We start from the raw sequence: 11,395 nt of genomic DNA, 5'->3' as shown, positions 1-11,395 counted from the left end.
GGTTCACAATATTTCAAGCTTATAACCAGTTTCATGAACCATAAGGTTTCATAGTCTTCAAATAGTTTTTGTGGACCACAAGATTTCAAAGTATATAAATAGTTCAAGTTTAAGGTAGTTTCCTAACGATTGTCAAGTTGGTTCGAAAACAATCAAAAAGTATATTCCATGTAGTAGAGCTCCCAATATTGAAATTAACCAATTACGTACATAAGTATCCGTACCCGAAAAGCCTAGTCACTCATAGTCCAAAAGTGACCTGTGACGAAGTCTGAGCATCCAATTAGTTTAACTACTAAGTTCGGATGTGGTTGTCAAACCCAGATAGATCTATCCCCATTATTCGTGTTTACCATAACCCATTAATTAACAATATTGGAATCGGGATTTCAGTGGACTATAAAAGTTACTTCGTAGAATATAATTTAGTTACTCATGTCCACGGTGTAAAACATAGATTAAACATAATTCGCATTCTAAGTTACAAAACTTTTAAAAGGAACTACAAACTTCACTTATATCAAGCACGTAGTAAAAAAAACAAACATGTTTTGATAACAAAAAGCATGTAATAAAACATCAAGCATGATTCTCAGCCCAAAAATATTGAGAAAGGGAACTATGAAACTCACTATCAATGCAATACAGTGCGAGGATAGGAAAGTGCGGTTTTAAATGTTGAGGTGATCCGGGATCGAGATCTATGTATATGAATTAAGGTAAGAGGTCATACTATATCTAATATAGTATTTAGGTTAGGTATAAGATCAATTTCTTAAGTGATCTTACATGTCCATATCAATTCTCGGTTTCAAAGATTACATAGTTTATCGTTTTAAGTGTTGACTGTTTTGACTAGTTTTACCATAACATTAGTTTAGGTGTTTCTATTAATATAGACATCCAGTTAAGGTGAGATTACCATCTCTGAAAATCTCTTTGAGCAAAGTTTCTAACCATGTAAGGTTAGCCTCTAAACACAAAATAGAAGTTGGTCAAAAGTTCACTCTTTTTCAAGTGTGCAAAACAGTTCAGATTTACACTATACGTTCCTAGGCAAGTTTAAAAATAGCAAAATACATTTGTTTGACTCAAGATTTTTAAAGAGATCTTAGGACACATAAAACTACTTATTCTCAAAAGCAATCACTTCCAGGTCTTCATTAACCTTGTTTTTAGAGATAAGGTTTTAGACCAAATTCGGACTACAACAAATTTTTATGTCAACTTGATGGGACTATATTTCAAAGATTCCTTAATGGTTTTTTTGTGTTTTAACTATCCATGGTTTCCTTATTATGTATATTGTTCAAATCAAAAGCCTTTATTTCAAGACCTATCTTATATTTTAATTTATACATGATTCTTGGACACTTGGTCAGATTGCTTTAAATCTGAACTTGTGTCACCAAATAAAAATGACAAATGACTTTTTCTTTAAAATAATTCATGAAAACATTACTGGAAGTCACAAACACATATATGAACATCATACTAATTTATGAGTTCCTATGATCAACCATAAGTTGGTGTTTAGGTCATGAACTTCAAGTAAAATTTTGGACAGCTCAAAGATAAAACTGTTTTATGTAGTTAACCACTTTAGTTCTTAGTTTAGCTTCATTTTAAGACATAGGATGTATAGAGATCTTAATTTTACTGATCTAACATCAAGATCATGGTTAGCTATATAGTCATCATTGAGCGATTTAACACTCTAGAATAAGCTTTTACACCATGAATGTTCTTGAAAATGAATAGAAATGATGAAAAGAATTAAATAGTTTGGTATACCTTGAAGAGAAAGGATGATTAGACTCAAGAAAATGAAGGAGAATGATGAGTATGGCTGTAACTAGAGAGTGTTTGTGAGTGAAAAGAGTGATAAAATGAGAGAAGCGAAGGTTGAAGAGGTTTATATGGTGGTGGTGGTGGAAAACGTGGCAAAGGGGGAGGAAAAAGGGGAGTAACTAAGCCCTCTCATTAATTAGTTCATGCAAATTGTTCCAGTAATACTTGGAGGTTAAGGTTTCATGTGATTAGTCTTAATTAATTGTGATTAATTAGGTGTGATGTTAAGCTTAAACTTAAACTATTTAGGTTTAGATGTAAGTATGTGTTTAAGTGTTTATTATCTTGATTTAAGTTTGATCATATATTGTTTTAGCTTCTAGATAGATTAAGGAACGTTACTTAATCATAATACTTGATTAGTTTATGTATTTATCTTCATAAATACATAAAGGTGCGAGTTTTCTCAAGTTAAGAGTTTACAAGGATATAATAGGGTTTCCGGAAATTGTGTGAATGGTTGTGATAACTTAGGATAGTTCACGTCCTAATTATAAGACCATAGAAAAACCTTAACATGGAACTACTTTCAAAGATCATGTTAACTAAGCCGAAAATTTCCTAGCTCAGACAAGTTAGGTTAAATAACCTAGTTGGAAAAGTCCGGGGTGTGACAGTCTCCACCCGTTAAAGAAATTTCGTCCCGAAATTTGGTTATTAATTGAATGGAGTGTTGAAATAGTAAGAGAGTTTTGGTTTCATATACATCCTTTTTGAAAAAGGACGACTCTAAAATCTTAATAAGCTATCAATAATCTTCGAGTTGGATATTTCTATGGATTCTCTGGTGAATTTGGGTTGTCGTTAGGACGGATCTCTTTTAATAGATGAATAGGTTCGTTGAAGAGATACTCCTTCGAATTCAGTATTCGAAAGATATCATGAAAGCCGTTAGTTTCCGATGGCAGTTATTAATGATAAGTTATTGGATTTTTCTTATCTCAGTGTTCATTAAAGATGAGAATCTAATCACGATTGAGGGGGAAATAATGAATCCTAATAAGGTTTCGATACCTAAAATCGACGTTCTAGAAACTTCCTCAATTTCTATCGATTTCTTAATACTCGATTTTAGATCACAGATCAAATTTACGTGGATCCTATCAAGATTTTCGTGTGAATTATCGTAGTATAATCACGTTGATTATGCGTCATTATATTTTAACAATTCATACTTTCATCTTTTCCTGAACTACTGGTGTAATTTCTGTATAACTTATTACAATATAATTCTGTTAGTCAGACGTCATGATATGATACTAATTCATACATTCATTTCACCATCCCTTCTTAACAGATGTTTTCCATGTCCTATATTCAATTAACTTATGGCCTGAAGCTAGAAATGTCTTTCTTATCTTACTCGTACTCTATGAGTTGGAATGAGTTTAGTTATCAGGCTTTCCACCCGATTGATTCTTTGAGTAAATCACTAGATGCTCGTAGCTGTTCAAGTGATTCATAATTCGTCACAAGGTTCTCTGATTACTATCTTCTCAACTCGCTTCTCTCATGAGTTGATGGTTCGTACAGATGTTATTGCGGGATACCCTTTCCTTGGGTATTACTGAATATTTAGATATAGAATTATGTTCAGCCTCAGGTCACGATCCTTATTAGGTTGCTAATGTTCTATCCTCTGTAAGATAGATTCATACATCCTTCTTGACGCATATGATTCCCACATTGCTATAGGGCTAGCTAATGGTAAATTTCTGAAGATAGATAAGGTCATATGCAATTGTACATTGAACTTATCTGATAGTTTGTTTAAAGGGGACCTTATGTCGGTCGAGTAAGTAAGTTTTAATGGATGGGTTGTTGAGAAATTGGGCGGACATCGCCTGTGCAAAGAAATTTATTTGTATATCTCTCGAGAGTGGTGAGATGTTAGTGGTTACTGGTAATAAGGCGTTGACTTTGAGGAAAGATCCACTTTTATTCAAATAGTTTCATCACCACTCGTAGTCTTTGGTAGTTTAGGGATGAGATCCATGGTAATCTTCACATTCCCATTCTAGGATCTCGGGTTACTACAATAATCCAGACGGTATATGATTTTCAGCCTTGACTTTTGAACAAGTCAGGAACTTTCTTCCAAAAGTGGCAACCTCTGTTCTCCTGCTTGGTCAATAATAAAATTTGTTTAGGTTATGGTACATCTTACCTATCCCTGTATGGATTGAATATCTCGTCATGTGTGTTTCATCCAACACAAGCTTTCTTACTCCACCACACTTTGGAAATTTAGCACACAATTTAGCACACATTGTGAAAGTGACCTCTTCTCCACGGGCTCTCAAGGTGATAGTCCGTGAATAAACGTCAACGATCGTTTTGGCTATATTCATGAAAGGCCTTTCCAAGATGATATGGGTTTTCATGTCTTCTTTATAGTCCATAACCACAAAGTCAGTCGAAAAGAGGAAGTTTTCAACCTTAACCATGACGTTCTCAGCTATTCCCTTAGGATATCTAGTGGATTGATCAACTAGCTGGATGCTCATTTTGGTAGGGTTAAGGTTTCCAATTTTGAGTTTCTGGAACAGTGAGTAGGGTATGAGATTGATACTGGCACCAAGGTCAGCGAGAGAATAGATAGTACCAGATTGGTAGATAGAGCAAGGAAGGGTAAACCATCTGGTATCCCCTAGTTTTTCAGGAAAAGTATTTAAGATAATGGCTGAACAATCCGTGTTCAGCAGGACATTGGGTACTTCGGGTACCTTATCCTTGGTTAATAGGAGTTTCCTAAAATACTTCTTACTATGAGGATTTTTAGACACAGTGTCCAAAAATTTACCATCAAGCTCGAAAGATTTCATTTTGTTGTGTCTTTGCTTGAGACAGCTTGGGAATGGAATGGGTGCTTTCCCAGTAGGTTTAGGTGATGACTCAATGACTACTACCGAACGGATATTAGATAATTTCTTCTCCTTAGAAGAAACTGAAGATTGGCTATGTGCCACCTTTGAGTCATTTTTAGGATAACCTAGAGAATCGAGACGTTAATTTAGCTAGCTTATTTGATTTTCAATACTACTCAAGTGATTAGTCATGACTAAGTCAGCTACATCTTGTCTTTCTATGATCATGGAGATGATTCGTATTAGGACATCGTCTGGACTTGTCTCTGGTAGGGTAGTGGGTTTAGTATTTTGTTGTGCGGATGAGCTAGGATCTTATCAGAGTAGACAACAGTGTCCTCACATTCAGCCTGGTATACCATGGCTGGATGTGGGTTAGTACAATTCTGTCATAATTGCACTTATTGCGGGAGTTTCTTTAGCTCTCTTACTTCTTTGGTGAGGTTTTCTATTTGGTCCAAGAGAAATTTGATGGTTTTATTTTTGATAGGATCGGAGAAGAAAAGCGATGTTGCTGATGAAATGTGCTCTTCCATGTTCCAATCGTGATAGTGCATAGTCATTTCCTCGATCAATCTCCAGGCGTAGTCAGCAGTGAATTTCATGAAGTTACATTGTGAAATAGCATCAAGAGTAGACTTGTTGTTCTGATCTAGACCTATGTAGAAGGTCAAAATTTGAACAGAGCTCTTAAGACGGTGGTTCGGGCATCTTCGAAGAAAATGTTTGAATCATTCCCATGCACTATAGAGTGATTCATCGTATGCTTGTTGAAAGTTTAAGATATCATTCCTAAGTCTAATTTGTTTTGATAGGGGAAAGTACTTGATTAAAAAAGTTGTTGCCATTTCCTCCCATGAGGTGATAGAGTTGGGTTCTAACCCCTCGAACCAGGTTTTTACATGAAGATTTAAGGAATAGGCGAACAGATACAGATGAACTATATCTTGTTCAATCCCGTTTTGCTTATATGAGTTGGATAAGGAGAGGAATCTATCTAAGTGAGAGTTGGGATCGTCAATTGGTAATCCATGAAATAGACGTGATTTTGAATGAGTTGTATGATGCCATACTTAAGCATAAAAGACGCTCCGTTAACCTCTGGATAGAGTATCGGTCCTCCTCGTCCTTCTAACAAGGGTTTGGTGATGTCAGCGACTGTGATGCGTACGGCCATCGTCGAACTATCGGCAGATAGGTGTGGATCTCGTCGGATGGGTACAATGTATGATATCGAATAGAAGAAAGGATGTGTTGGAAGAATTCTTAGCGGTCTAAGTTGAAATGTCCTGTTCTTATTGATTAAAAACGTTCCATATTAATTGATTTCGTTGCGAGGTTTTGACCTCTATATGAGACGTTTTTCAAAGACTGCATTCATTTTTAAAACAAACCATAACCTTTATTTCATAAATAAAGGTTTAAAAAGCTTTACGTAGATTATCAAATAATGATAATCTAAAATATCCTGTTTACACACGACCATTACATAATGGTTTACAATACAAATATGTTACATCGAAATCAGTTTCTTGAATGCAGTTTTTACATAATATCATACAAGCATGGACTCCAAATCTTGTCCTTATTTTAGTATGCGACAGCGGAAGCTCTTAATAATCACCTGAGAATAAACATGCTTTAAACGTCAACAAAAATGTTGGTGAGTTATAGGTTTAACCTATATATATCAAATCGTAACAATAGACCGCAAGATTTCATATTTCAATACACATCCCATACATAGAGATAAAAATCATTCATATGGTGAACACCTGGTAACCGACATTAACAAGATGCATATATAAGAATATCCCCATCATTCCGGGACACCCTTCGGATATGATATAAATTTCGAAGTACTAAAGCATCCGGTACTTTGTATGGGGTTTGTTAGGCCCAATAGATCTATCTTTAGGATTCGCGTCAATTAGGGTGTCTGTTCCCTAATTCTTAGATTACCAGACTTAATAAAAAGGGGCATATTCGATTTCGATAATTCAACCATAGAATGTAGTTTCACGTACTTGTGTCTATTTTGTAAATCATTTATAAAACCTGCATGTATTCTCATCCCAAAATATTAGATTTTAAAAGTGGGACTATAACTCACTTTCACAGATTTTTACTTCGTCGGGAAGTAAGACTTGGCCACTGGTTGATTCATGAACCTATAACAATATATACATATATATCAAAGTATGTTCAAAATATATTTACAACACTTTTAATATATCTTGATGTTTTAAGTTTATTAAGTCAGCTGTCCTCGTTAGTAACCTACAACTAGTTGTCCACAGTTAGATGTACAGAAATAAATCGATAAATATTATCTTGAATCAATCCACGACCCAGTGTATACGTATCTCAGTATTGATCACAACTCAAACTATATATATTTTGGAATCAACCTCAACCCTGTATAGCTAACTCCAACATTCACATATAGAGTGTCTATGGTTGTTCTGAAATATATATAGATGTGTCGACATGATAGGTCGAAACATTGTATACGTGTCTATGGTATCTCAAGATTATATAATATACAATACAAGTTGATTAAGTTATGGTTGGAATAGATTTGTTACCAATTTTCACGTAGCTAAAATGAGAAAAATTATCCAATCTTGTTTTACCCATAACTTCTTCATTTTAAATCCGTTTTGAGTAAATCAAATTGCTATGGTTTCATATTGAACCCTATTTTATGAATCTAAACATAAAAAGTATAGGTTTATAGTCGGAAAAATAAGTTACAAGTCGTTTTTGTAAAGGTAGTCATTTCAGTCGAAAGAACGACGTCTAGATGACCATTTTAGAAAACATACTTCCACTTTGAGTTTAACCATAATTTTTGGATATAGTTTAATGTTCATAATAAAAATAATTTTCTCAGAATAACAACTTTTAAATCAAAGTTTATCATAGTTTTTAATTAACTAACCCAAAACAGCCCGCGGTGTTACTACGACGGCGTAAATCCGGTTTTACGGTGTTTTTCGTGTTTCCAGGTTTTAAATCATTAAGTTAGCATATCATATAGATATAGAACATGTGTTTAGTTAATTTTAAAAGTCAAGTTAGAAGGATTAACTTTTGTTTGCGAACAAGTTTAGAATTAACTAAACTATGTTCTAGTGATTACAAGTTTAAACCTTCGAATAAGATAGCTTTATTGTATGAATCGAATGATGTTATGAACATCATTACTACCTTAATTTACTTGGATAAACCTACTAGAAAAGAGAAAAATGGATCTAGCTTCAATGGATCCTTGGATGGCTCGAAGTTCTTGAAGCAGAATCATGACACGAAAACAAGTTCAAGTAAGATCATCACTTGAAATAAGATTGTTATAGTTATAGAAATTGAACCAAAGTTTGAATATGATTATTACCTTGTATTAGAATGATAACCTACTGTAAGAAACAAAGATTTATTGAGGTTGAATGATCACCTTCAAGATTGGAAGTGAGCTAGCAAACTTGAAAGTATTCTTGATTTTATGAAACTAGAACTTTTGGAATTTATGAAGAACACTTAGAACTTGAAGATAGAACTTGAGAGAGATCAATTAGATGAAGAAAATTGAAGAATGAAAGTGTTTGTAGGTGTTTTTGGTCGTTGGTGTATGGATTAGATATAAAGGATATGTTATTTTGTTTTCATGTAAATAAGTCATGAATGATTACTCATATTTTTGTAATTTTATGAGATATTTCATGCTAGTTGCTAAATGATGGTTCCCACATGTGTTAGGTGACTCACATGGGCTGCTAAGAGCTGATCATTGGAGTGTATATACCAATAGTACATACATCTAAAAGCTGTGTATTGTACGAGTACGAATACGGGTGCATACGAGTAGAATTGTTGATGAAACTGAACGAGGATGTAATTATAAGCATTTTTGTTAAGTAGAAGTATTTTGATAAGTGTATTGAAGTCTTTCAAAAGTGTATGAATACATATTAAAACACTACATGTATATACATTTTAACTGAGTCGTTAAGTCATCGTTAGTCGTTACATGTAAATGTTGTTTTGAAACCTTTAGGTTAACGATCTTGTTAAATGTTGTTAACCCAATGTTTATAATATCAAAAGAGATTTTAAATTATTATATTATCATGATATTATGATGTATGAATATCTCTTAATATGATATATATACATTTAATGTCGTTACAACGATAATCGTTACATATATGTCTCGTTTCAAAATCATTAAGTTAGTAGTCTTGTTTTTACATATGTAGTTCATTGTTAATATAATTAATGATATGTTTACTTATCATAATATCATGTTACCTATATATATAACCATATATATGATAGTTTTTACAAGTTTTAACGTTCGTGAATCACCGGTCAACTTGGGTGGTCAATTGTCTATATGAAACCTATTTCAATTAATCAAGTCTTAACAAGTTTGATTGCTTAACATGTTGGAAACATTTAATCATGTAAATATCAATCTCAATTAATATATATAAACATGGAAAAGTTCGGGTCACTACAGTACCTACCCGTTAAATAAATTTCGTCCCGAAATTTTAAGCTGTTGAAGGTGTTGACGAATCTTCTGGAAATAGATGCGGGCATTTCTTCTTCATCTGATCTTCACGCTCCCAGGTGAACTCGGGTCCTCTACGAGCATTCCATCGAACCTTAACAATTGGTATCTTGTTTTGCTTAAGTCTTTTAACCTCACGATCCATTATTTCGACGGGTTCTTCGATGAATTGAAGTTTTTCGTTGATTTGGATTTCATTTAACGGAATAGTGAGATCTTCTTTAGCAAAACATTTCTTCAAATTCGAGACGTGGAAAGTGTTATGTACAGCCGCGAGTTGTTGAGGTAACTCAAGTCGGTAAGCTACTGGTCCGACACGATCAATAATCTTGAATGGTCCAATATACCTTGGATTTAATTTCCCTCGTTTACCAAATCGAACAACGCCTTTCCAAGGTGCAACTTTAAGCATGACCATCTCTCCAATTTCAAATTCTATATCTTTTCTTTTAATGTCAGCGTAGCTCTTTTATCGACTTTGGGCGGTTTTCAACCGTTGTTGAATTTGGATGATATTCTCGGTAGTTTCTTGTGTAATCTCCGGACCCGTAATCTGTCTATCCCCACTTCACTCCAAAAAATCGGCGCCATCTCAATGCTTGAACGGTAGCTGTTGTTGTAGGAAAATTCTACTAACGGTAGATGTCGATCCCAACTGTTTCCGAAATCAATAACACATGCTCGTAGCATGTCTTCAAGCGTTTGTATCGTCCTTTCGCTCTGCCCATCAGTTTGTGGATGATAGGCAGTACTCATGTCTAGACGAGTTCCTAATGCTTGCTGTAATGTCTGCCAGAATCTTGAAATAAATCTGCCATCCCTATCAGAGATAATAGATATTGGTATTCCATGTCTGGAGATGACTTCCTTCAAATACAGTCGTGCTAACTTCTCCATCTTGTCATCTTCTCTTATTGGCAGGAAGTGTGCTGATTTGGTGAGACGATCAACTATTACCTAAATAGTATCAAAACCACTTGCAGTCCTTGGCAATTTAGTGATGAAATCCATGGTAATGTTTTCCCATTTCCATTCCGGGATTTCGGGTTGTTGAAGTAGACCTGATGGTTTCTGATGCTCAGCTTTGACCTTAGAACACGTCAAACATTCTCCTACGTATTTAGCAACATCGGCTTTCATACCCGGCCACCAAAAATGTTTCTTGAGATCCTTGTACATATTCCCCGTTCCAGGATGTATTGAGTATCTGGTTTTATGAGCTTCTCTAAGTACCATTTCTCTCATATCTCCAAATTTTGGTACCCAAATCCTTTCAGCCCTATACCGGGTTCCGTCTTCCCGAATATTAAGATGCTTCTCCGATCCTTTGGGTATTTCATCCTTTAAATTTCCCTCTTTTAAAACTCCTTGTTGCGCCTCCTTTATTTGAGTAGTAGGGTTATTATGAATCATTATATTCATAGATTTTACTCGAATGGGTTCTCTGTCCTTCCTGCTCAAGGCATCGGCTACCACATTTGCCTTCCCCGGGTGGTAACGAATCTCAAAGTCGTAATCATTCAATAATTCAATCCACCTACGCTGCCTCATATTCAGTTGTTTCTGATTAAATATGTGTTGAAGACTTTTGTGGTCGGTATATATAATACTTTTAACCCCATATAAGTAGTGCCTCCAAGTCTTTAATGCAAAAACAACTGCACCTAATTCCAAATCATGCGTCGTATAATTTTGTTCGTGAATCTTCAATTGTCTAGACGCATAAGCAATCACCTTCGTTCGTTGCATTAATACACAATCGAGACCTTGCTTTGATGCGTCACAATAAATCACAAAATCATCATTCCCTTCAGGCAATGACAATATAGGTGCCGTAGTTAGCTTTTTCTTCAATAACTGAAACGCTTTCTCTTGTTCATCATTCCATTCAAATTTCTTCCCTTTATGCGTTAATGCATTCAAGGGTTTTGCTATTCTGGAAAAGTCTTGGATGAACCTTCTGTAGTAACCAGCTAGTCCTAAAAACTGGCGTATGTGTTTCGGAGTTTTCGGGGTTTCCCACTTTTCAACAGTTTCTATCTTTGCCGGATCCACCTTAATACCTTCTTTGTTCACTATGTGACCGAGGAATTGAACTTCT

General features: G+C 34.8%; 1 non-coding gene across 1 annotated transcript; it reads left to right on the top strand.

The window, feature by feature from the left end:
• The first annotated feature begins 5,411 nt into the window (after positions 1-5,411).
• Positions 5,412-5,518, top strand: LOC139878889 (small nucleolar RNA R71). The gene has a single exon (XR_011769750.1). It is a non-coding gene; the product is annotated as a small nucleolar RNA R71 (small nucleolar RNA).
• Positions 5,519-11,395: the final 5,877 nt, after the last annotated feature.

Source organism: Rutidosis leptorrhynchoides, chromosome 11 (assembly GCF_046630445.1).
Source record: "Rutidosis leptorrhynchoides isolate AG116_Rl617_1_P2 chromosome 11, CSIRO_AGI_Rlap_v1, whole genome shotgun sequence".
NCBI lineage: Eukaryota > Viridiplantae > Streptophyta > Magnoliopsida > Asterales > Asteraceae > Rutidosis > Rutidosis leptorrhynchoides.
This window is presented reverse-complemented; position numbering and strand designations above follow the sequence as displayed.